The sequence below is a fragment of the Canis aureus genome, chromosome 29 (assembly GCF_053574225.1).
Source record: "Canis aureus isolate CA01 chromosome 29, VMU_Caureus_v.1.0, whole genome shotgun sequence".
Taxonomy (NCBI): Eukaryota; Metazoa; Chordata; class Mammalia; order Carnivora; family Canidae; genus Canis; species Canis aureus.
In genome coordinates this window covers 16,850,239-16,877,971 of record NC_135639.1, presented here as the reverse complement: position 1 = coordinate 16,877,971, position 27,733 = coordinate 16,850,239, and the positions used below count along the sequence as shown (strand labels likewise).

Sequence of the window (27,733 nt, the reverse complement as noted above, 5' to 3'; positions counted from 1 at the left end):
GCAAATAAAAGGCCATTCATTCTAGTTTCTCTTTCCTTCAAGCTGGCTTCCAAACTGGAGAAATGCAAGTTGCCCTCCCCTCTTCCCTCAGTATTACATGGTGGTTTCAATCTCATTATTGTTGCATTATATGTAGCACATCTGTTACTGGTCAGGAGCCAACTATTTAATTCTATTAGATACATCTATACAGCAAAGTGATAATCTACACCAGCTTTGTGGAACAAGCACTTAATACTTGGCAGTGAGCAGCCGAAGGCTTGATGCACGAGCAAGAGAATGTCGGAGGCCCATCGTAGCTGAGGGTCGCAGGCAGCCAGAAAGCTCTGCTGCATTCTTCCCCAGGCCGGCATTCCAGTGTGGGAACCGAGTCAGTCATCGGCTTGTTCCAACATCTGCAAGATATTGATGGAGAATGAGGGAGGTGAAGAGGGGAGGGAGAGGGGAAACGTTTACCTAACCAAATGCTAACTCTTCCAAGGGGATTCATGTCAGCACAGACTAAATGATGTGAGAGTTTTAGGCACATGTGGTAGTATTTACCCCCCAAGAAATGGACATAGATTCGTGTCTTGTTCAGTAAGTACAGCGCCTTAGACACACCTTCTACAATTGCCCCTGAGTTCCTTTTTGTGTTTCCTGGCTTCATGTCTGTATGCTGGAGAATGGGTTTTCCCTTAGCACCAGGGCCACGGATGGGCGCTGTATGCTGGGCTTTCCAGCCAGGACTCAGATCTCATGAAATGCTGGCCAGTGCAGCTCCACCCTCCCAAACACCCTGTCTTGCACACAATCCACAGCCACACTTGCTGTCTTGCACCCTAACTAGGTCACTTTTTGTTGGCATCTCTTGCATTTTTTTGCCCAGAGGGCTGGAGAGATGGAGAAGGAATGCTGATAGAATCTATGTCTAGTTTCCCCTCCATTCAGAAGGAAGAATCATTTTTAAATCTCAAAATTGATGAAAGGAAATGGGGAGGGGCAGGTCAAGAAGAAATCATGTCTCATATTTCATTGATTCTAAGTAAGATGTCATCAGTTTGAAGATGCATCATTATTTTATATGCCACTAAGTGAGAAAGAAAAAATGCTGACTCTTCAGTTATGATAATGCCATCAATTAAAAGACTCATCCCAATTTCAGAGATGTTAAATATAACGACAAAAATGTACATCTCAGGGTGTTCAACCCCAGGGCTCTCCCAAGGCTGGCTACTTATGACATGTACAATGGTGGACAGATTCTTTAACATCTTTGTGCCTCAGTTTCCTCACCTGTAAAATGGGAATAGTGAAAGCACTCATCTCATAACATTATTGCAAGGATTAAATAATAAAAGTAAAGTGCTTCAAGGAGATGCTGTGGGAGCATTTACTTACTGTGTGACCTTAACCATGTTGCTTAATTTCTCTGAACCTGTTTCCTCAGTTACAAAATGTAGGTGGCAATATGTCCTATTTATTTCCCTTTAATGTGAACCAGTGCTTGGACCTACAGTAGCTGGGAAGAGGGGTAGAGAAGGGGAGCTGGTGGAAGGAAAGAATCTACTATGGTGAGTGGATTCATATGCCAGTGCAATGACCCATCCCTTCCTGGTCCTCCCAATTGTCTAGGCTGCATCTGTGGGATTGCCTTGACCACACTGGGCTGCCCTCCTTTCCAGGAGTTTAGGGGAAAGACCTGGTTTGTCATTGGCTGGCCACCTATCTTTGTAGTCGATATGAACTGCAATTGACTTTATATCCCAAATATAGCAGATGCATACCTTTGTCCCCAGGGTGCTTTAATAATCATTTACCAAGAAGTTTCATAGTCTCATGGCTAATTTTCTTAATGGCCCTGGAGGGAAGGGAAGGTGGTATTATGATCCCTATTTACTAAATGAAGAAACTGAGGGCCAGAGAAAAAGAGGCAAGCCCAAAGTCACATGAAGCTGCTTTTCTTTCTTTTTTTTTTTTTTAAGATTTTATTTATTTATTCATGAGAGACACACGGAGAGAGGCAGAGACACAGGCAGAGGGAGAAGCAGGCTCCACACAGGGAGCCTGACACGGGACTCCATCCCAGGACTCTGGGATCACGCCCTGAGCCAAAGGCAGACGCTCAACCACTGAGCCACCCAGGTGTCGCTGAAGATGCTTTTCTTAGAAATAGGTCATGGTGCTTATTCTAGCATGGTCTATTGGACTTCTGCTTGCCTATATTGGGTGCCCCTCCCTGCAATGACCCTACCTGCAGAAGGATTCTACATTCCTGTCTGCTGATGTCAGACTTGGCTAGGTGACTTCATTTGGCCAGTGAAATGCAAGCTCTGTCCAAGAAGAACCCCTAAGAGCTCTGCTCGATTTGCCATATGTCTTTTCCTTCTGCCATAAAGTTGGCAAAGTTCCAGTTAGAGGCTGCTTGATCACGGGTTTTCCTGGTGAGGACAATGTGAAATAGAGTTGCAGTTGGCCTACAGTGGACATGTAGCAAGAAGCAAACTTTTGGTTGTAAGCCATTGAGATTGTGGGGTTGTATGTTACCACAGCAAAACCCAGCCTATTCCACAGTGTGCTTCATAAAACATACCCTCCGTGCACAAGATCTATACCTTTCACCACCTTCTACCTTTATGAAACATTTGCTCTCTTAGAAGAAGGTAGCCTGATAATGGTGGCCTCTGCTTCCTATCTTAGCACATACCTCTCCTCTTCTTCATACAGTACTGATTAGCTCTCTGGGCACAGAATCAAATATTTCTGATCATGGGCTAGAGCAGCACAGTTTTAGCCATTGATGCCTCTAGGTGTGGGTTCAATTGTGTGCCCTCCCACTTCCTGCCAAATTCATATGCTGAAATCCCAATTCCCAGTACCTCAATATGTGACCTTACTTGGATATAGGGTCTTTACAGAGGTAATCAAGTAAAAATGAGGTCGTTGGGGTAGTCCCTAACCCAATATGACTGCTGTGCTTATGAAAAAGGGAAATTTGGACACAGAGACATGAATTCAGTAAGAACACTGTGTGAAGATGGAGGTGGCCATCCTCCAGCCAAGGAGAGAGGCTTAGAACAGACTTTTTCTCATAGCCCCCAAAATGAACCAACCCTGCCAACACCTTGATTTCAGAATTTCTAGCCTCCATATTTATGAGACAATATATTTTTTGTTGTCTAAGCCAACCATTTTGTGATACTTTGCTATGGCAGCCCTAACAAATACACCTAATATACCTTTCAAATTCTTAAGATTATGGAGGTGTAACAAATCAATGGTAGCAGATTAGGTCAGAATGAGATGAGATTTGGAAAATAAAATATAGGGGTGGGGAGGAAGAGAAACTCCAGGCAAAGGTGTGGCATCAGCAAGGTGTAGAGTAGGGAATCCACCTCATGTATTTGAGGCCTGGCAAGTACACTGATTCTGCTCATGTGTAGGGTGGGAGATGCTGGAGAACGTAGGTTGAGGCTAGGTCATGGGAGCAAACCTTGGTCTTGATTAATAGGATAACTCTGAATGCTTTCATTTTCTTAAAGATTTATTCATTTATTTTATATATATATAGAGAGAGCACATAAGGGGAAGGGCAGAGAGAGAAAGAATCTCAAACAAACTCCACACTGGGTGGAGTGAGGCTCAATTTCTCGACCCTGAGATCATGACCTGAGCCAAAACCAAGAGTCAATCACTTAACCCACTGCACTACCCAGACCCTGCAGAATGCTTTCATATTTGAAAATCAGAAACTGTTATAGCTTTCTGAGACATTCTCTAGTGGATTGGGAATTTGTAAATGGTCAAAATTTAATCAGGACCAAGTCTATTTGAGCAGAGGCAATCATCGAGTTGGGACAGTAAGTAAAGAAGTAATGAATAGTTTTCTAGAGTGGTTGGCTTTTGTGACATAAATAGACATCCCTCTGGCTAGCTAGTTGCAGATATTGCTTCCTGAAGAAGTTACTTCATTGGTCAAACTTCTGATATGTCCCCCACTTAGCAGTGACACCTCAATTGGCACCTCAGGAGTTGACATGTTGAGTCTCGGCAGGCTCATTCTCTCCAGCTCCTGGCATCAGCCCCATTCCTGGAGCAGTCTACCCAGGTTGGGCGGGACATTGCAACCTCTAACTGTCCAGAGTTGGATGTGCAGTGAGTAGTGCTGCCACAGAGGAGCCCAGCCCTGACCTGATCTCACCAAAGTTTGCCCCACCTGTGTCCACGTGACACAGTTTCTGTCTGCCTTCCTGGTTTTCCATTCCAGTTTTCCCACTCCTCTGAATTCATCACACTGAGGTTCTGGCTGAGGTCCTCCTTTGGGTGATATGGACCTCGTGCCTGGAGAACCACAGCAATATGTTCCACTCCTCAGATCCGTCTCCCACAGGCACGGACTCCATCCAGTCTGCGGTTACTGTGACAGCTTGTGTAATATAAACTGGACAATGGGTCACCCTTCTGAAAAGTAGTCAACAACCATCCAGCCAGGCCAGTATTCAGAAGGCTGCCCCACCTGGATTACTGAAGACTCTGAATCCCTCATATAAAACTCCCTCCCCGCCCTGGATAGAACCACAACCTTTCATTTCCATGGGGAATGGGGCGTGCTTGTTACTCCTGATCCTCAAATGCACATGGAGGGCTTAATGCCTAGTTTTGAAGGTGCCTGGGGACCAGCAGATAAATGATGGCACTCAGAAGCCAGGGGCTCATGTTACCATTGAGCTGCCCACAACTGGCTTTCCTCACTCTAAGTACCTTGGCAGCAGCGTCTTTTCTAGCTGTACATCTCTTACTTAATGGGGAGCCAGTCCAGCGCTCTGGAGCAAAGGCCATAAGATTCAAATCCCATTCCAAGCAAGTGAGTGACAAGCAACTAATTTCCAAAGCTGTGCAGCGGATATTTTTCTTCCTTCAACCCTCTGGGAGAGAAAATGATGCAGATGAAATGCCCCAAGGGGGAGCAGCTTGTTGTAACTTATGATTAATCTTGAAAAACCACATGAGTTAAACATCCCAGTCCTGGAGCTAACCTAAAACCAGGAACATGATACTGTTCCCTTGCACGCCTGCTAGCTCCCCGGCTCCTCGGCTCCCCCACTCCCAGAAATCTTAGTTGCATTTACACAATGCAGTTCCCTTGCTGCTCAAGCCAGTGGAGGGGACCTTTGCTGGGACCAGAAACCAAAAAGCAGCCTTGGGTCTGTCTCAGGGGACAGATCCTTTAATAGAAATAATAGTCCTGATGCATTTTTGAAGTATCTTGCTCTTTCAAATACTTGCTTTTGTTGCACTTCATGAAAACCCAATGTTGGGGAGCATTTCACCCTCTCCTCCATCCTATAAAGATGCTTCTGGAAGCATGTTGGGCCACGGCTGACCATAGGAGCAAATGGTCATAGTGAATGGAGCCTGGGGCAAAACACAGCCATCCTACCTCTTCAAAAGTAGGGCATCTAGGGGCCCCAAAAGGCCTCTCTGTAAGGTACCCACTTCTGACTGTGAGCAAATCACTTTATCCCTCAGGCTTATGTTCTTCATATCAAAATTAGACTAACACTGTTTGCTCTACCTCAGAGATTGCTTGGGGAAACAAAGTCACTATGGCAATAACATCACCCATGTGTGCTTTTGCTTCCTCTCTTAGGGTTTTTATGAAAGCTAAATGAGCTCATGCATGTAACATGCTTAGATCGTGCCTGGCACAGTCTATATGGAGTAAACATTGGCCATTATTTTTATTGGCTTTGAATGAAGCCTCATTACAGATGGTGAAAAGGAGAAAGTGTGTCACCAGCAAAAGCAGGAATTACCTCCCTATTATCATAGCTCTCAAGTCATTACCCCAAGCAATCCATTGGCTGAGAGGTTCTTTATCCCCACTACCACCAACTGCTGCCCTGACTCTTCTAAGTTACCCCCGCAGCAAAGTGGGACATTTGCACAAGGCTGTTGTGAACCAGGGCACATTTCAACATGGCCCTTTTGATGTTGAGCCATCGTCATGCAAAAACACTTTCTTTTATTAAGAAGTAATGAGGACAGTGGCCTTGAGCCTTGAGCCTCCCTCCATCGCTGAGCCCAACTTTGTCCTCAAAACTGACCCTATTGGAGTGGAGGAGGAAGTATCACTATTTCCACAATTCTCTTTAATTTCTTCTTATTAATGGAAAGTTTAAGCATTTCTTTTCTAGGCTGCATCAGAGCATCCTGGGTCAAAGTGGTGACGTCAGATGTCTGTCTTCTCCCCCAGACCACCCGGTCTTCTCAGACAGCGCTTCTTTCCTGGCACTTGCTGTGGGTCGCTGGCCTACGAGACTCTGTGGTGGGGGAGTAAATCAAAGGCAGAGTTGGACCAGTTTTATCCTAAGGAGAGGCAGTATTCTTGGCCAGGAGCTTGGGAAAGCCTGGGTTGGGGTACTGGGGTGTCCAGGCTTGCAAGGCATTTACATTAATTGGCCACCATTTATGCCTTCATTCTCAGCTTATTTTAATTAGCTGCTTCCGGATTTAATCTCCCAAATGTTCTGCCTCTGTCCTCATTTAATCCTGCGGTCTGATGGGCCGTTATTTATGCACATCAATACTGTTTACAAACATGAAAGCCGCCCAGCGGTGTTTGAACTTTAGGCCCTGCCATTGGTTATCGATAAGGAAAGGCAGCCCTGCAGGTGGCGCATCAATACCTCCAGGTCAATATTGCATGCGCAGGCAAAATCTGGGCCTTTATGCATGGTCTGGGGGAGGAGACTGCAGTTGGCAGAGGCTCCGTCCTGCTGGTCTTTGCCCTCTAGGATCACCATCTCCTTTCCCCTTCTGAGTCACCGATCAGCTACAGGGTTGATGTGGTTATTGAAGAAACTCGCTGTTGCTGCAAGAGAGGAAATCTACCATTTTGGAAGAATGTCTCTTTTTGCCCAATGGACCCATAGGGCCATGGTTCTCCCGGGGTGCTGGAATCGGAGTCAGTTTTCTGCCAGGCTCCTACACTTTGGGACAACTCAGAAGCTCTCTTGGCTTCCTTTTTTAAGTCTAGAAAATATGTCTCAATGGTTGAATGTGGTAACATGTACAAAAGTGTTTTTATAACAGTACAATGGGTCAAGCGGGTTGTGCAATGGTTTATGGAGCCAGACAGATACAGGTTCAAACTCCAGTTCTGCTCCTTACTGGCTGGGTGCCCTCCAGTGATTTACACAATCTCTCTAATTCCCAATTTACCCATGTGTTAAATGGGCTTAAGAGTGGTTCCATTCCGGAAGACTGTTTCAGAACTAAATGAGGTTAAACATTAAAGAGTGTATGTAGCCTAGTACCTAAAGACCTAAGAAACACTGTTGCTCCATGATGATGGCTATTGTATTAAATTATCATTATTATTACTATCATTACAATTCCCAGGTCAGCCACTTCTTAGCTGAGTGAACTTGGAGAACTTACTCTTCTTTGGGAGTCCTGATTTCTTGAGTTGTCAAATATGAATCATAGTACCAACCTCTCAAGTCTCTCTGAGAATTAAATGAAAATATTGCATAATCTTCAGACCGGCGTATTTGAGGTTCTCTCAATGCATCAGCCCCTAAGGGTTGTTTTCTCTCTTTCCTTCTAAGGAGAGACGTAAACCTCCTTTCTTTTTTTGTGCCAGCACCAGGATGTGAAAAAATGGCAGACTTCTCTCAGTTGGCGCCTCTTGTGGGCAATGTCCACAAAGCCTTTATGGATTTTTTTGTGGTTTTTCTGTCCTTTGTCACTTAACCATTTCCTCCTCTCTCTCTGTATTTCAAAATGCAATCTGTGGGAAGCAGCTTGGTTAATTCAGGACATAATTTTTACAAGTTCCTGCATGAGACTCTAACTTCCAAGAGGGTGAGTCCCCAGAACCTGTGTGCTATGTGACTGAGAAATTATGTGTTTCTAGGACTTCCACCATGACTGCTACCCAAGCCACATATACACATTTAGCATCTGATATTGCACTGAGAGCCTCTGGTTTTGACTGAGTTTATTAACTGGCTGGGTGCTTTGGGATTAGCACCTCCCCCAACTGCAATGACTCTCCAAACAACCAATTTAAAAATCTGCCTTCCAAGAGAGTGATCAACTCATCTCAATTTGCCTGGACTTTCCTTCTTTGAGCTGAAAAACTCATGCCCCAAGAACCGTCTCAGTCCTGGGCACCCTATCACATCTGTCACCCTACCTTCCCAGGTGGTCAAAATATCTTCCCTTTAAGCTAATGATGAAACCAAAAAAACTTGGGACCAAAAGTGGGTTTTCTCCAGCAGAAAGGACTGAGGACACCCCCAAAAAAGTGGTCTCTCAGAATTGAGCTCCTCTTCCTATAGAGAACGTATGAGGCAGGTCTTTCCTAGAAGAGATTCTGTAGAAAGGGCTAAATGTTTTGGATGGTGTATGGGACACACCACTCACCTTCTTTAAAACATGACCACCCCTTTTTCCTCCTCCTTACCTCTCCTTTGAGGCTTATATAAGCCCCCTTGGGGTAAAGCACGGTCCAAAATAAATCTGAAGACAATTTTGGAATCTCTCTGGGTTTAAAGAGTCATAAAAACTCTAGTCTCTCAGAAAAAGAGCAACAGAGGCCACTCTACCAGATATGTAAAAGAAACTTGAGAATAACTTAAGCATAAGCAAAACAAACCAGGTTAAAAATACTGTTAAATTTTTGGCATAACTGATGTTTCTGTAAACTTTAGATTTTAAAGAAATGGAGTAAGGGAGGAAAGCAAATATAGTAGCTGATGTTTCCCGGGTACACAGTGCTGCTTATATGCCTTATCTCATTTATTCCCAGCAGCAAGATACTATTAGAAGATAGATACTATCATTATTTGCATCTCGGAGTTGAAAACTTGAGTTTCAAAGATGTGGAAGGAACTGGCTTAAGGCTGCACAACTAGCAAGGGTCAAGGCCGGCATTTGGACTTTGGTCTTCATCTATGGTCTTGACTAGTGGGTTACACTGCCTGCCACTGTCTTGTCTTCTGCTTATACTCAACCTTACCACTGTCCCCATAGATTGACTGATTGATTGATTTTTAATATTTTGTTTAAATTCGATTTGCCAACATATAGTGTCCCCATAGATTTTTAACATGATTTCTTGAAAACTCTTTATAGGTGCCTTGCTCAAGATGAACCCAAGCAGTCCCTGCTATTTTAATGCTGGCTGGCATGTACACACACACACACACACACACACACACACACACACACACTTACTGGTAAAAATGCAGAGACACAAGTTGAATCTTTGTAAAACATGCAGCTTTTCTTTTCACTTTGAGTTTTCCACACATGCTTCTCAGTGACTATCAGCCAGACATCAGGCATGGTCTCCTAAATTCTGAAGGATTTGGAGGGGGTGGAGAGAGAGAGAGGAAGATGCTGGAGCAGTGGAGGGCAAGCCATAGAAAGTAGAAAGCTCTGTGTAGGTCATGGCTCCTCCCTCTCAAGTCTTCAGAAAAGTGAAAAGCTTTATGATTGGAAGCCTTGAGAACGGGAAGGGACCAAAATCTAGCTAGTGGCCATCCTGAGGCATCACTCTCAGGGCCACATGCTCAAGACTCCATGGAAGGTGGGGGAGGCTGGGAACTGGAAGAAACTGGGAGGAGTGCTCTGGGTTTAGTGGCTGAGCTGGGAGGCAAACTGGAATTGGGAATGTGAGGCAAGTTCTCCTGATCTGTCAGGGGAAGATGGTTCCAAGAGGTATCTGGGCCACACACGTTCTTCAAGTCTCCAAACCTCCACATGTTTTCAAAATCCCAGCCTCTGCTAACCCAAGACTCCGAGAGCAAGGAAGTGCTGTTCTGGCCAGCTTGCCCTATCCATTTATCTCCACCAGAACCCTAGGGGCTGAAATAATCTGATTTTGCCACAAAGGTCCTTTGAGCGCTTCTCCTTTCAGTTCTCTCTACCTTGGGTTCCTTCTCATCCCTCCTTCCTCCAAAGAATGCCAACCAGTTTATCAGATACTTTGGGTCTGCTAGCTCCCAGAAGCATGGTGTGGTGAACTGGAAGCACGAAGCTGGAAGTTCCAACTGCCCTCAGCGTTCTCTCTTAACAGGAAGCAAAAACCAAAGACAACACTGGGCACCTGTAGTTGGCAATTGGGAGACACTTCTTGGAGCTACGTTTAGCACTAAATGCCTAGAGGCCTCCATGAGCTAGATGTCACTTTATTAACCTTTGAGAAGGGATCCTTTATGGAGAGTGTGGCCTGTTCAGTGTCTGGGTTTGTTTCCTGAAATTCTGGAAAAGTTTTCCTAAACATCAACAAGTCACTACTGGGTCTCCAGGACTGTCAATGCTTCTTTATGCAAACGACAGACAATGTGGAGTTTTTGAAAACATTATCTTCACAAGGTAAGGCATTAGGCAGTAAATCTGGACTTTTTCTCCCCCTTCCCTGTCTACCTTTTTTTTCTTGCTAATTGGCAGAAAATTAATGAACGAGGCACTGATTGAACAGATGCTCCTCATGGAAAAAGGCAGAATTGGAGTTCTTCTTGCCCTCTTTTTGTTTTTTGTTTTTTTAAATACATCAAGAAGGTAGTAACATGTGGCAGGTCAAAAATTAAGAGAAGGTAACAGTACAGATTGTAAAGAACACAAAGGAGTTGGAGTGTGTGTGTGCGTGTGTGCGCGCATGTGTGTATTTTCTCTTTTGTTTTAACTTCCTTGCATCTTTTTTTTTTTTTAAGCTCATATTCGGCTGTAGCTCATAATTAGCAGCCAGGCCTCTGGGACCTAATTAACCAATTCAATTAACAAAAAAAGCACACAAGTCACCCTGACATTTGTCAGCCATTAGGAAAGATGTCAGACTGGCAGTTTCAGCCGAAACGTTAATGGTGATTAGCTCATTTGCGACTCACTTTTTACTACACTGTCCTCATGGAGAGGCGGCCTCTAAGCCACACTGTCCAGAGCAATGGACCAGTAGCTTGACCTTCAAAGGTCAATAGAAGCCTCCCTCCTAGATCTTCCACTAGGTCAAGGGGTCTCATCCCAACCTTAGCTAAGACATGCCTATACTTCTCCCAAGTTCCCACTAAGTCCTTTTGGATAAGCCTAAATACTCTTGGCTATTTCTCTAGGGCATAAGAATTCAGCAAAGGCTTCTTTATTAGGGATGAAGTTTTAAAAATCTCATTACCATTATTATTTTTGGCCTATTGGTTCCCATATTTATTTCCTGCACTCAGCAGGGTTGCTGTAGCCAGCTCCGGCAGGCAGTTTTTTCATTTGGGCACTTCCTTTGTTCTTGGAGTTGATTAACTCCGGTATCTTATATGATGCAGACAGGTATTTATATAGTAACCATGGCTATCTTTGCCTCTGATCTTTAATTTAACTCTACTTCCCTGGAAGCCCTGACTTAATAATAAGCAAGGAAGCCTATGTAAATAAAAAAGCTCAGGTGCACGGGTGGACAGATAAAGGAGAACCCTGAAAATATCAGGGACTAGGTGGTTTTCTCCCAGTATATTCCTCTTTCTTACTTCAGTTGGGCTTCAAGGAAGTTTCCAAGGCTTGTTGTGCCAGCCTGTAAAAGTAATAATCAGCAGGTATCACATAGAGACTGTGCTTGGCCGCATGTGAGAGAAAGCTCAAGCTCAAGTAACCACGACCTATAAATGCATAGGGATTTATTGTTCTCACCCGACAAGAGGCCTGAGGGAGGCACTCAAGCCCAGGAACGGCTGCGCCACAGCTCCACAAACCTTCCCCCACCCCGTTCTCTACCCTTCTGTCCCACTCTCCTTAGCATGTGTGGGGCTTGTCCTCATGGTTGCAAGATGGTGACTCCCACACTTTCAGGCCTTGCAACTGTGTTCGAAGGAAGGAAGAGTGTGCAGGGGAAAAGGCAAAAAGCCTTGCACAGTCTGTTTCTTTTTAAGTCAAGAAAACCATAGTTTTCCAGGAAGCCCTACCCAGCAGACGACCCCTTTTGACTGACCAGAACTGTGTCATATGGATACCTCACCTACAAGGGACACCAAGAAATCAGGATTTTCTTGGTTGGATACACTGCTGCCCTGAGCAAAATTGAGATTCTGTTGGTCAGGAAGAAAGGAGGGATGGATGGATATTGGTAAACGAGCAACATTTGCCACAACCATGGATTGGATCCCTACTAGGGGGACATATTTTTTCTGCAACAGCCCTGCAGATTGATGATATCCCTGTTTGATGGATCAAAGGATGCTCAGAGAGGTCAAGTAGTTTGCCTAAGATGACACCGCCGGTGACAGCAGTGCAACGACTGAGATTCAGATGCGCTGGAGCCGAAGCCTGTGGGTGTTTCCCGCCGTTACCCCCATGTACTAGCCACGGGTTCTCAAAGCTTCAGTCTATAGCCACACAGAAGAAACCCCTGTCGATTAAAATTTTGCCCAGTTGAAAAGTTGGGAACGGGACACTCAGGAGGTGTTCTCGGCCTTCCAGCTTGCCTCTGTTGTGCCTGCTTCCGAGCCACATGCTAATAACCACACATATGGGTTTCATTTCCCCCAGAGCTTGCCCAAGTAAGCCCCCAAAGCCACCTCACTTGTCACCCTCTGCCCCTTCCTGCCAGCCCCCAAGCCCGGCTCACACACAAAGTTGACCCATTCAAACTGGAGACACCCCAGGCTGTGCAATTAGGCTGGAGGAGAAAACAGACCCTATTTCAAAAGGTGACTCCCTACCATTTTGAAATAAGACTTCATTAATTGCAGGCCCCTATTGATTCATTACCATGAAACAGCCTGGACTGCTTGCCTGTAGCATAACCTTTCTCAACAGAGGGAGCTGGACATTCTTTGCAGGTAATCTACAGGGCCCAACAGCAAATATCTGGAATCGGGACTATTCATGCATGAACAATATAGCAGCTCCTTATTGTTACGCCCATTGTTCCTACACAAAGAGCAGCGGGCAGGTTAAATCTATTTTAGCTGAGAAGGCTCTACAGAAAGCCTTGCTACCAAGCATTTGATACTGATCACAGAGTCACATCAGGGAACGGCCGCTGAAAGGAGGAAGTCATTTTTATTGCTGAACGTGAGAGGTGACAACCTCTCCTCTGCTCCGGCTCCCCAGGACTTAGGCCTCTAAGTGGGAGTGAGGGTTTTGTTTTGTTTTGTTTTTAATGCCACTCAATGAGAGTGGGTTTTTAAAGGGGGCGATGGTACGGATAGTTGAGGGGGGGGAGAAGGTATCACACAATGTCGCATTCAGGCAACATATGTGAACTCTGGATTCATTCAATTTTAAAACCATGTTCCCAGGGGAATCAAGTCTGTGAGTGTGAATTAGAGCGAAGGGTGTGGCAGCTGAAGAGTTGGTGGTGCCAAAATGGTACCATCCGGAACAACGAATCTAGGGTAGGAAAATAGTGATCCCGCCCCGGATTTGCCTCTCTTTGGCCAGGCGGTGCAAATGCCACTGGCTCTGTGAACCCTCCTTCGGCAGAGGGTAACCCCAACCGAGGGTTGGTCCTTTTGAGATTTCTGTAATGTCCAACACATGGGAGGGCTGGGCCCCAGTGGAGAGAAGATTCAACTGGGTAAGATACAGAAGGGACTTAAAATATTATTCTAGTCCAATCTTCATATTACAGCAACAGAGACAGGACCAGGAAGGCAATGTGGCCTTCCCTGCTTGTGAGTTCTGGGGTTAGAAGCCAACCCCCAACATCTTACCCTCCATGGTAGTTTCACCTGCTAAATTGGGGTAAGAGCACAGAGCCATCAGAATGGACACCAGCTATGAACAAACTCTGATGCCCTCTGAGTGCAACTTAGAGCTGACCATGTGCACACCAGGGGCAGAGTCGGTGAATGAGCTTCGAGCTACAGGGCAAAGAGGAGGGAGCAGCTGACAGCCACCTGTGTGCCAGCTGGTGCTGTGGGAGACAGTCAGTGAAGTGGGTGATACCACTGGTTGCTTGGAATCATTTGTCCCACAAATATCTAGGAAGACGTGTGGACAGAAAGACCAACCAAATGAAAAAACAAAAGGCTGTTGAGTCAGAACTTGCCATTGCCAGGGGATCAGCTCCCATCACTTGCATTTGGCAGAGACCCAAAGGCAGGCAAGAGTGAGGATGCTTGACAGCGGGGAAGAAAAGCTGGAGGCTGGCCTGGGGGAGCTGAAGGTTGGAAAAGATGAATGTCCTAGAAGGAGAGTGTCCCATGTGGTTGGTGAGGGTATGTATTCGGCTTTCCCCGGCGGCCCTTAGTTGGGATCAGGGACGACAGCTAGAGAGGCTGCCGGTTGCTAGCTGAGTCCCGGCTATTTGGGGCTGACGTACAGACGAGCTCCGTGGACTGTCACTGCAGGCAGCGGCCTGGCCTCCCGGGTGGATGAGGGGGCGCTGCACATTGTGGGTCACAGTCCTCTTTCTACCTGTGGTCAGGCCATCGTGCCTCTGTATTTTCAGTCTCTCAAGTGGGTAAAACCCTAAGCTGAGGATGATGCCGTAAGCCCTCAGGCTTGGTCCAATCATTTCCTTCCCATCCCACCCCTCTTGTCCTTGGAAAAATAAACATAATTACACAGATTTGCCTAGATGTGCCTTCTCTATAACCACAGTCCACTGCTCAGGGATCTCAGTTTGATTGTTCCCAAATCACAGATGCCTCTAAACCTGAAAGTCAAAACCGGCTGCTTCAGGGAGAAGACACCTTGTTGCTTTACGAGCCATGGCCCCAAATAAGAGGGACTTCTGTGAGTCCCTCACCCACCTTCCTTCTTCCGTCCCAGCTGCCATACAGTCAGGAGGATTCACAGTCAAGTCCGGGGAAAATATTCTGTTTTTGGCTTGGTGTTGTACTTCTCATGGTCTTGGGTCCAATGCTACATGGTCTGATGTGGCTCCAATGCTACATGCTAATAGTGCACGCCATGTGGTAATACGTGTGTGTACACATACAGATCTCACCATTGTAAAGTTATATGACTTATATTAACATATGAAACATCCTGTGGTTCCTAAGAGTAAAAACAAAGAGCATGTGATTAAAAAGTGAACCGGTGGGGTGCCTGGGTGCCTCAGTAGGTTAATCGGCCAGCTTCTGATTTCAGCTCAGGTCATGAGCTCAGGGTCCTGGGACCCAGCCCCACATCGGGCTCTCCCGAGTCTGCTTCTCCCTCTTTTTCTGCTGCTCCACACACCTCCAACCCTGCTCGTGCTCTCTCATAAATAAATAAATAAATAAATAAATAAATAAATAAATAAAATCTTTAAAAAAAAGATTCTCTCTCTTCCTCTCCCTCTGCTCCTCTCCATCCACCCACCCCCCAAAAAAGTGCACCAGAGACTCTCACAAGAGCAAAAAAAAGCAATGTCCTTAGAAGATGATATGAAAGGTTGTAGAAGTTGTTTGGCTTGTGACCGTAATTTTTTTTTTTAATTAAACAGTTAATACTGAGACATTTGCTGTATCCTTTACACCTGCCCAGCCTTATTGAGGAACAACTGACAAATGTTAATTGTATACATCTGAAGTGTACAACATGATGATTTGATATGCATATACATTGTGGAATGATTACCGAGATCAAGATAATTAACACATCACTTCACATAGTTAACTTTTTTCTTTTTTTGTGGTGAGAACACTTAAGATCTACTCTCAGCAGATTTCAAGTATTTGATATCATATTATTAACTATATAGTTGCTACACTATACATGAGATCCTTAGAACTTATTTGTCTTATAACTGAAAGTTTGTGCACTTTGACTTACATCTCCCATTCCCCTCTCTGCCCAGCCCCTGGAAGTCACTGTTCTAGTCTCTGTTTCTATAAAATTGATTTTTTTTTCAGATTGCACATATCAGCAATAAATACAGTGTTTGTTCTTCTTTGTCTGGATTATTTCATTTAGCATAATGCCCTCCAGGTTCATTCGTGTTGTTGCAAATGTCAAAATTTCCTTCTTTTGTACAGCTGACTGATATTCCATTGTACGTGTATTTATAGATATCTCACATTTTCTTTATCCGTTCATCTGTCAAAGAACATTTAGGTTCTTCCTATATCTTGGCTATTGTGAATAATGCTGCAGTGAACATGGGAGTGCAGATTATCTCTTTGAGATACTGATTTTGTTTCCTTTGGATATATGCCCAGGAGTGGGATTGCTGGATCATATGGCAGTTCTATTTTTAATTTTTTTAAAGATTTCATTTATTTATTCATGAGAGACACAGAGAGAGGTTAGGCAGAGACATAGGCAGAGGGAGAAATAGGCTCCCTATTTCTGGGGAGCCCTATGTGGGACTCAATCCCAGGAGCAGGATCATGACCTGAGCCAAAGGTCATGGTTCAACCACTGAGCCATGCAGGGCCTTATCTTTAATTTTTTGAGGAACTGCTATACTGTTTTCCATAATGGCTGTGCCAATTTACATTCTCACCAACAGTATGTAAGTGTTCCCTTTTCTCCATGCTTTTGCCAACCTTTGTTATCTCTTGCCTTTTTGACAATAGCCATCCTAAACAGGGGTGAGATGATGTCTCATTGTGGTTTCAATTTGCCTTTGGTTACACTTGGTCAGTGACATTGAACATCTTTTCATGTATCTATTGGCCCCTTTGTCTTCTTTGGAAAAATGCCCATTCAGGTCCTTTGCTCATTTCTAATTTTTGTTTTTTACTATTGAGTTGTGTACATTCCTTATATATTTTGGATATCAAATATTTTAGATATATTATTAGGTATTAGGTTTGCAAAATTTTTCTGACTCTGTGGCTTGTGTTTTCAAATCATTGATTATTTCTTTTGCTGTGTAGCATTTTAGTTTGATGTAGTCCCACTTGTTTACTTTAGCTTTTGTTGCCCATCTTTTTAATGTCTTATCAAAAAAATCATTGCCAAGACCAATATCAAGGAGATTTTCCCCAATGTTTTCCTCAAGGAGTTTTATAATTTCAAGTCTTACATTTAAGTCTTTGATTATTCTGAATTAACTTTGTGAGTGCTATATGATAGGAGTCCAATTTCTTTTTTTTTTCTTGCATGTGGATATCCAGTGTTTCCAGCACCATTTATTGTTGTTTTTTTTTTTTTTAAGATTTTATTTATTTATTTGAGAGACAGAACACAGGCAAGTGAGAGAGAGAAACAGACTCCCTGCTGAGCAGGGAGCCTGATGTGGAATTCAATCCCAGGACCCTGGTATCATGACTTGAGCCAAAGGCAGACATTTAACTGACTAAGCCACCCAGGGACCCCTTTCCAGTACCATTTATTGAAGAGATGATTTTTTCCCCTGCTGCATATTCTTGGCTCCCTTGTCAAAGATTACTGGATTGTACATGCCTGGGTTTATTTCTGGGCTTTCTCTGTTCTGTTCCATTGGTCTTTGTGTCTGTTTTTATGCCAGTATCATACCATTTTGATTACTATAGCTTTATAATATACTTTGAAATCAGTTAGTTTGATTCCTTATGAATTTTAGAATAGTTTTTCTATTTCTGTGAAAAATGCCATTGGAATTTTGATGTGGATTGAATTAAATCTGAGGCCACTTGGAATTTTACAGACATTTAAAGAATATTAATTCTTCCAATTCAAGAACACAGGATATTTTTCCAAAGAGGCTTGAGAGTTAAGTAAGGGCCAAGTCCTGTAGAGGGCCTTGCCTACCATGCTTGGAGCTTGCCCTTAACTGAGTATAACTTAGTATATTTCCCATTTCAACCAAAACCTTGAGAAAATACTCCCAAACTGGTTTGAAAGCCTCTCAGCAGAGAGCTTAATGTCATTGAAAGCAACGAAGACCCACTGAGAAGTAGCAGCAGGGCAAATGGCATCATGACGGAGGTAGAGGGGACAGAGAAATTCGGACCCTGTTTTATTCCTCTTTGCTGCCCATTACACTGCAGGTTTTGACACAAGTACTCAGTGAGTATCCTTTGAGTGAATGAACAAATTCACTTTTGAAGGTGAATCTACCACCTTGAACAAGTTTACAACTTTCAGGGAGACTCTCACAGCAAAGCACCTTAAACAAGATATTCTTAGTTAGTTGAATTTTTACCCCAAGGTCTTATTAAGTCCATCCTAGTATTAATTGTTCATTTGTAAAAGATAGCACGAGTTAGGGGGTCTGAGACTTTGGGGTTGTGCAGGTTATGGAGGAACTGGCCCTGGTGCTATGGACTAGAGAGGAAGTTCTAAGTCAGACTCTAGACTCTCCACCCCTCCCACCCATATTGTCCCAGAGCATTTATCCTTCAGGTCAATCCTGAATGTATTTTAGGGGAAATTTAATCCATATGGTTTTGATTCATTTACACTTAACTCATCAAAACACTTACTTTTTCCTGGGAGAGTTTGTTGCCACTTGGGAAGCCTTTTCAGATGTGATAAAAAAAAAAAAAAACCTTTAAATGATCAGGGAAGAAGCTGGGAGTTGGCCATGGATTCAACATGTGAGAAAGCTGAGGGCCAGGCTTAGGCTTTCTTTGCTCTGGGTCAGAGATGACCAATTTCAGTCACATTTTTCTTCCTTGACCTTAGAAGTGGACTAGGGTAGAGAAATAGGGAAAACTTGGAAGAGAAGCTCCAAGATGCAAGCAGTGTAGAGCATGGAGGATGAAGCCCTGCATCCACACCTTCAGACTGACTGGCAGGGAGAGGGGGTCTCTGATCCAGACACCTCACCTAAAACCCCATGCCAAGTCCAATTCATGTGGCCTCGGTCTCCTTGGTTATTGAATGGACCAGTAGATGGTTGCTGTGGGTAGAGAACAATTTTGATCCTCTTTTTTTTTTTCTTTTTGGAGAAAGAAAGAGAGAGTGAACAAGGAGAGGGACAGAGGGAGAGAGAGAATCCTAAGCAGGCTCCATGCCAATGCAGAGCCCCACGTAGGGCTGGATCTTGTGACCCTGACATCATGACCTAAGCCAAAATCAAGAGTCGGACACTTACCTGACTGAGCTACCCTGGTGCCTCAACAATCCTCTTGATTTACATATGAGAAGTCATAGACCAGAAAAGCAAGTGACTTGCCTAAGGTCACATGTCAGGTTATCAGTAGAGGTAATAAGCCAGGTCTCCTAAATCCCACTCCTGCATCTGCCCATGATTGCAGATGTGGCCCTGCCCTGAAATGTATCCAACTGGTTAATACTCTTCTTATTCCATGTTCTCTTAACATATGTTGGTATCAGACCCTATGATAAGCACTTTGTTTACAATATTATGAGGTGTGACCTTGGGCAGATTACTCAACCTCTGCTAGGTTCAAGAAATGATAATCACGGTGGTCAGGAGTGAAAGCCCTGAGCCACATTGCCCAGATTCAAATTCTAGCTCTGCCACTGAGTAGTTAGCTAATCTTGAGAAAGCTAATCTTCCTGCCCTTTGGTTCCCATCTCATAGTACTGTGGTAAAGCTGGATATTCTTATTTCTTATTCTTATTCTTATTTCATTCTTATTCTTATTCTTATTAATCCTCCCTAATGACCCAATGACATAACTACTCTTATTACCACCATATTACAGATGAGTAAACCAAGGCCCATGACAGTTATGACAGTTGTCCAAGGTAATTGACAGAGCTAGAACTCAAACCTAGATCTTTGACTCCAGGGAACTAGGTCTCTGAGATTTACTAGATAGTATTATGAAGATTATTTGTTTATTTTTTTCATGATATGGTGTAGGCACAGCACAATTTCTCTTACATCTTTAATATGTAAAACACAAAACAATTCTGATGGATACTTAGTACCAAATACATTTCAAATGAAATTTCCATTGTATCTTCAGCTCTGGCTTACTGATATAATATTTTGAGAATGTTTCTATATCAGGATGCTTTCAGGACTAAGAGACAATAACTCTAATTTGCAAAAACATCGAATGCAATATATTAACTCATATTATTAAAAAAAATTCACAGTTCAACCAAGCCACTCAAAAGATGTCACCAGAAATCTTGGTCACACCATCTCATCTCCTTTCTCTGCTTTTCTCTTGACTGCCTTAAGTCTCAGGTGGTTCTCCTCATGTAACGGCAACACAACCACTAGCAATTCCAGGCCCATGGGTTCCCAGTTTAGCAACCCCTTCAGAAAGAGCGTGTGTTGTCCCCCACTTCTGGCAAAACCTCAGGATTGACTCTCAGTTTGGTTTGGCTGAGGTGTCATACCCACCTCTGAAATGCTCACGCCTCCAGAGTATGAAGCATAGGGATTGGTCAGCCCTGGGTCCGTGCCCATCCCCAGAGCCAGTGAAGGGAGTAAGACTCATTCAAACCAGAAGAAGAGCAGTGGGGAAGGGGAGTCCCCCACCCCAAGGAAAACCCAGGATGCTATTATAGGAAGGGGAATTGATGCCAGCTGGTAGAAACATCAGATGTCCACTACAACTTGCCAAACAATTTTAGAGGGAAAAAAGAAAGCTGCTTGCATCATTCTTAACACCCCCATTGGACCTAAATCCTCAGTCCTCAAACATTTGGTGACACCGTTTTTCCTTTATCTGAGAAACACTTTAATCTGCCAGGGCATTCTAAAATCCGAGGTGGCACCATTAGCACAAGGGCGTCACCACCTATGTGGCTCAGCCATGATCCCTCCTCTGTGCTGCTCTCACCTTCCCTGGCCCTGCGGGGGACTGGATGTCACTGTTTTCCTAATCTGGTGGGAGGAGATCTTCGGAGACATCACTGCTTCCCTTCTCCCCTGGGCACCTGGAAGTGGCTCTTCCCCCTAGGGCTTGAACAGGGTTAACTTTACCCCAGAATGTCTTGGGACAAGGAGATCGCCTTTCCAGAAGTCAGGTGAGACAGCCATAGTGCCAGAATGGGGTTCTGGGGGCCTTCCTGTCTCACACGCAGGCCATCGGCAGGCCCAGGTCAGCTCATCCAGGGGCAGCTGTGCGCGGGCTAGACCGAAGCGCACAGTAGCATGTGAGCTGGTGGGATGGCTGTGTAATAATTTCCCGGCATCCCATGTTTGTTCACATGTTTGTTTGTTGTCTGTTGTTCACATGTTCACATATTTGTTTTCCAGGCCAGTGGAGAGCCTGTTAGAAGTGGTCCATGGGACCGCCGCAGCAAGCATTTAAGTCCCGCTTTCGGCCTGGGGACAAGCTACCTGTACCCTTCTAGTCAATTCCACCAAACCTCTCAAGACAGCCTTCAGGACTCGGAGCCCATCTGCTGTGGGTTTAAGCCTAGCTTCAGCACATATTTGCTGAGTGACCTTTGGCCTCCATTTCCTGGCCTGCAAGGATGCTCGCCCCTCGGCCTGCATCACAGCGCTGCCCTGAGGATGACAGCAGGTAGCAGGTATCATCCAGGCGCTGCCGCCACGGGAATGTCTCCCTTTGCCACTTGGTCCTGACGCGACTGGCCAGCCGGTAGATCTGTCTCGTGCTCCGCAAGGACAGGCACAGACCTGATCTTGAAAGTGGAGATCGTGGCACGGCTACACCGCCACGAGGTGGGCATCAGTTTTCTCCACCCTCCTTCAGGTGGTAGGAGGAAGCAGCGTGGCTGCTGAAAACTGGCCATTAATTGGCCCAACGCACAACTTAATGGGCACATGGGGCTTTGCATTCGTCTCCAAAATGAAGATTTAAGCCTTTATATTGAGCTTTGATATCATGGCTTCTTAGATCTAATAATCATGGACACACCAGGCACAGAGCTGGATCTTCACACTCTTTCCCGTACCTCACTCCATGCTCACACCAGTCCTGTGATGTCACTATTATGATTCCAGTTTACAGGTAAGGAAACCGAGTCTGGGGGCGGTAGAGTCAAAGCCACCACAATCCTGTGCAGCCTGTGTGAATAGCACCCCCAGGAGCTGTGAGGTGCATAACAGGTGGCAGATGCTGTTGCTTCCGTGCATCCGTCCGTCCTCCCGGCCATCCCGTGCAAAGTCTCAAGAACCATACACTGGGGCCCTGGCCAAATAATTTGCCCAAGACCAACAGCTAATAAATGGCGGAGCCTTCCAGAATCCCTGCTGTAGCACTTTTCCTGCATAGCCCTTTTATAATGGTAATTCATTCATTCTCCCTCCATCCCCAAATAGATGCAAGTTCCCTGACGGTGGAACAGTCATTCTCGAATCCCCAGGACACAGCAGAACACCTGGCTCGGAGTAGGTGCTGAATAAATACTGAAAAGTAAATGAATGAACAAATAGAGTATGGAAAACAAATACCGGGAAGAGTTTTTAATAGCACAAACGGTCCACTCTTTCACACCAGATGACTGGTGTGAGCACCCAGGGTGGTGGTAGGGTGGGGTGGGACCCTCGGTCTGGCCACTAGTGCCAGATTCTACAGAATAATGTCCCCAGAGCTTCCAGACTGAGGTTAGTTAGCGGGGATGTACTCTCTAGAGCACCGCAAAGTCCCTTGGCCTCCACATGACATCTGGCCAAACAAGCATTCTGTTTCTCAGACACACTAAGACAATCCAGCCCAACAGCCAAAGTGGCCACTGGCCAACAGGCGCTTGGGTTCAGCGCTGATTTTGTTTAAACAGCTGAACGTGCACCGGAGAGATCCAGCTCTTCGGCTCCGGCCCTCTTCTCTCTTGTCTCTGGCTGAGGACGAGAGCATCTCAGGTCGGCACTCTTAATCCTCCTAAATACGGGGGAGGATGTGCTCCTGACTGGACGCCAAGGCACCCCAGAGCCCTGAGAAGCAGTCCCATGGGGGGGGAGGGGATGGGGGGGAATGATCTGGAACGTTCAGAAATGCTGCCATCTTGTGGTACCTTCAGGCCAGAGCAAGGGACTCTGGTCCACTGCAACAGACCAGCCCCTCCCAAATTCGCATTTCCCTTTTTCTCATCTTTTTCCATCTTGACATTACCGCCCCCTACACCCCACTGTCCCCCTTCCTCCCCCAACACGGACTCTGCTTCCGAGTGGCAACAAATTCATGTTTGAATATCATTTGGGAATTTGGATTTTTTTTTTTGTTCCTGAAAAGAGTACAACTTTTGAATCCTGAGGGATTTTTTTTTTTTTGGGAATTCTTTCTTTGGAGGGTGCACTTCATTGAGAGTCTGTGAGGAGAGTCCGCAGTGTGTGCAGCGTCCCTCAGAACCCAGCTCAGAGCACAGCCCATGAAGGGTAGACCTGTTGGCTCCACCTCCATGTGCCAGAGCCCTTCCTGCGGCCACTCTGTGTCCAGGAGCCCCATGGTGGACATGGGCTTTTACCCTCAGCTTCCAAAAGCTCACTTGTAAACCCTGTGGCCTTCACCCTGAAAGATTCGGGCCTTAACTGAAAGAATTTGTTGGTCAGGGACACCAGCAAAAGTCCCCCAAGGGCTCCAGATAGAAAAGCCACTTGCCAGTTCCAAGATGAGGACAGTGAGACAGCAGAATGTTTGCAGTCTCTCATCCCTCCCATCGTCCTGTGGCGTCCTGGGCTCCTCATCTGAGGATCTCGTTTGAAATGAAGAAGCAAGGCCTCGACTGGGTGCTCAGAGGCTCATCGCTGGAAGACATTGCTCCAAATCGGTCTACAGATCCTGCATGTTTGCATCACAAGGAGCTGAGCTGCCGGTGCCACCAGCCTGGTTCTGCCCAGGGTGGTTTATCTGCTCCAGGGCCAGCCCTCGGCAAAACTGTCAAGGGGAAAATAATGATCTTTTGCACCTCCCAGCTCTCCTGGAATTTATCAGGTCTGTAGAGGACAAGCTCCTGAGAGGAGGGGGTAAGACTCAAGACAGGCAAGTTTTGACAGAGAGGGGAACTGGGTTACAATGTCTATGATGCTCCCCCAAAAGGGGAGGGGGCCCTCATGGAGCCTGCTTGAGCACTGAGCTGAGCGTTAGAATCAAACAGTGGGAAGTGGTGCTCAGCTGGACCCTCCCCGCTGGGGCATCAAGCAGCAGCAGGGTGTAGACACCACGCACCTGGATTATCAGGACTACGCCTGAGTGCAGCTCCCCACTCCACCCTTTGGTAGGTTTGTGACCCGGAGTTAGTTACTTAACCTCTCTGTGCCTCAAGGCCCTCAGCTATAAAATGGGGGAAATAAGTTATGACCACAACGGGTTTTTTTTTAAAGATTAAATAATTTTCAAGTCGTTTAAATAACACTGGTGCATTATAGCTGTTAAACAAAAATTAAAGAAAATGTCATGTGTATTTGGAAGCAGCATTCATCTTCCCACACGCAGGCCCTGTGCTGGGTATCAAAGGCGCAAAGGCAAAGCACCAGTCCTGGCATGTACCAAAGGCTGAGGGATCAGACTTGATGTTCTGGTCAAACAGAACTTTCAGGAATACAGTTTGTGGGATGGGGAAAGGTTTTGTAGAGGAGGGACCATGGAGAGGAGGGGGACAGAGACATGGGTGTGATGGGCAATAGTGCCTTTTGCACGCCTTCCTGCCGGGCAGGTGCCTGGTGTGTTTGTACTTCCTTTTACTAGTGGCCCCATGTAGTGGGTTGGAGTCTTGTGATTAGTTCCTACCAATGAGTGTGACCAGAAGTGACGTGTGTCACACTCACCAGACCCTCCAAAGGTCTCTCGTTCTTTCTGGCACGGTGACCTATATGATTTGAAATGATGGCTGCTCCATCGGCCTTGGTGCCTCCATGACCACAACAAACAGAAGCCCTTCCAACCTGTGACGGTCTTGTTGACAAAGAAAGCTTGTTATTTGGGGGTTGTTTGCTACTGGAACACAGCTTGCCTCCCCTCACTGATATAATGAGATTGATTTAGATCAATGACTCTTGATACTTGGGAAGGTGCGTCTTTGAACGGGTCGTTTGCTTCTCTGGGCTTCGTTGTTCTCTTAACAGAACAACATTGTCTCAGAAGGCTGGCTGCTAAGAGTCCATGCTCAAGAAGGAGGGAGAAGCAGCAGAACCTTTTACCGCCCTGTAACACTCAACAGTTTAGAGAATGGTCCAAACAGACCATGCTGTGGCTTCTCACGCTAACCTAAGGAAGTAGGCAGAGCAGATGGATTTTATACCTGTTGATGATGGAGGAGGTAGGGTCTTCGGCATTTCTGGTTTCCCCTCACACCTCCCCCTACCTCCTCTACCCCTCCTCTCTCCCTCCCTGCTCCCTGCACCCTCTCTCCCACCTTCCCCTCCCCCGACCCCACACCCAGGTGGTGACCTCTATCAAATTTTCAGGCACCGCTTTCCATCTCTTGAGTATTCATCAGAAGGTCTGCTGGAGTTGCCTTTATTTTACTTTACTAAGAATTAAAAATGTATTTATATATTTTGAGACAAATTCTGGGCTATGCTACAGCCTTAGTTTAGACCCATCCCAGGGTCCCAAATCTACACAGCTTTGTACAGAGAAAAGGGATGCTTGCCACAACAGCCCCGTGATGGGATAAAATCCTAAGGTGTCTTCAGAAAATGAAAGGAAAATACTATTGTGCGTGAGAGCTTCAGTTCTGGAAGGAAGCTTAGGGACGGATTTTTCAGGTTATACAGGAGAATAATGAGACCCAGGAAGATCAAATGACTTGCCCCACATGTTGGAGGAATGATATAATTCTTGGAAGAAGACAGACTAAATCCTCAGTCTCCCAAATTCCCTCGTGTTCTTTTGCAAGATGACAGTTTGCAGGGCCTCCTGGGGATTCTGTTCAATCGATCTGGGGTGGGGGATGTGGTTTTAGAGGGCTCCCAGGCGGTCCCGGAGGCAGCAGGGGTGGGTGCTGTGGAAGCTGGCCAGGCAGGGAAACTGATGACTGGTCCTTTGGCCGAGGCCACAGCGGGGCCTGACAGGGAAGCTCCAGGCAGCTTGCTAGATAGAGGGCAGGAAACATGGCTTTTGTCCTCTAGCGAGGCTTCAGGGAGGAGGCTTGCCAGGTGCCTGCAGACTCATCAGGTATAGGGCAGAGCCACACAGTCGTATGTTACTGTTGAACTGACTTCTTAGGTCCCCAGGGCTGGCCAGGCCTGGAGAGCTGGGGATTATAAGAAGTGACCTTGGCTTTACTGATCAGGACACCGAGGCTCACATCCCTCTGAAGGGATGAAGCGTTAGGAAAAAGGAACCAGGCTGCATTCATTTGCTATAACAAATTACCACTAACTTAGTGCTTAAAACAACACAAATTTAGTATCTTAAAGAGTCAGACATGGGTCTCACTGGCTAAAATCAAGCTGCCACCAGGACTTTGTTCCTTCTGGAGGCTTTAAGGGGGGAATCCATTTCCTTGCCTTTTCCAGCCTCCAGAAGCCACCGCTTTCCTTGGCTCGTGGCCCCTTCCTCCCATCTTCCAAACCAGCAGCCCTGTATGCCCTGCCCCTTCTGCTGGCACGTCTTCCCATCCATAGCTAGGAAAGGTTCTCTGCTTCTGAAGATTCATGGGACTACTTCACACCCACCTGGATCCTGTCCCCCGTGTCAAACTCCTTAGTCTGAGTCACATCCACAGAAGTCCTGACATATTAGGTAATGTTCACAGCTTCCGGGGGATTAGAGCGTGGGCATCTGTGGGGTCTCTATCCTGCCCACCACATAGTCCCCACTCTTCTGCCTCCTAATTCAGAGCTTGAGGCCGTACACCAGGCTGGGCCTCTGCTCTTTCTCCTGCCAGCCCCTCCCGGCCTCCCCACAACACAGGGAGTGACTCCACCTCGGGCTACATCTGCTTGCAAACGGCTTGCACGGTTCCCACCCAAACCCCCCCATTTGATTCAGAAATTACATGCAGGACTAATTGTTGCTTGAGGCTACTTGTGAAATGGGGATAGTTTGCTATAAAAAATCCCAGCACAAGGATTCAAGGTAGGAAATGAATTGCTCTGGGAGTGGGAACAGGAAACACACACACACACACACACACACACACACACATACACACACACACCATTCGAGTACAAGACTACACCTCCTTCCCAGAAGCCACAGAGGCCTCCTTACGGGGAAGGGGATAGTGAAGATACATCTTTTAAAAAGTTTTGTTTAACCCAACGCTGACATGGAAGCAGAAAGGCAAACCAAAGCTGGCTGTGGACTCAGACTGGAAGAGTACTGGTTCTGCAAATAGAAAGACCTCGAGCGAGTCATCCCCTCCCGCTGGACATTAGCTTCTACATCTATCGAAGGGGAAGGGGAGAGCCTACCTGTGGGCTCCTCCCACAGTAAAGCCTCCAGTGTAGACTCCTCATTATTAAAATGTCCATCTGCTCCCCAGACTCCTGGAGAGCTCAGCTGCAGAATGGAGTCAAAGCTCTCAGCACAGGGACTGGGAGTAGCGCACATCAGAAAATACTGGCTCTTGTTGTGATGTTGTAACTCGCCTTATCCTCCTTATCCTGGGTGGTGCGCTGTGTATTCATCACTTTATTTAACTCTCACAACACATCTAGGAGGGGGGCCCTAGTCTTACTCATATTTTCCCAACGAGGAGAGTGAAGCCCAGAGCTGAAAACAACAGGCTTATCTGAGGCAGAGCTGGGACAAGAAGCTGAGGACACAGAGCTCAGTCTCTACTCGCACCCACAACATGCTTCTCTGGGGATGTCTATCCCCTTCTCTGTAGCTCTCAGCTCCCTTCCAGCATCACAGATCCTCGAAGACTGTTATCCAGTGGTCATTGTGAGCTGAAAGCAGATGCAAAGAGCATTCAGTGATTAGCCTTCTACTTGTCAAGTGAGTTTGAAGGAAAAATTGTCCAGATAAAAGAATAGAGGAGGAGTTGAACCAAATTGTTTAACAGATAGGTCTTTGGAAAAGAGGGAATTTATTTATTTATTTATTTA

At 45.8% G+C, this 27,733-nt stretch overlaps 1 long non-coding RNA gene across 1 annotated transcript; it reads right to left on the bottom strand.

Moving 5' to 3' along the window:
- Positions 1-144: 144 nt before the first annotated feature.
- Positions 145-27,213, bottom strand: LOC144300789 (uncharacterized). The gene is made up of 2 exons (XR_013367568.1): positions 27,095-27,213; positions 145-395 (listed from the first exon to the last, which is right to left on the bottom strand). It is a non-coding gene; the product is annotated as an uncharacterized LOC144300789 (long non-coding RNA).
- Positions 27,214-27,733: the final 520 nt, after the last annotated feature.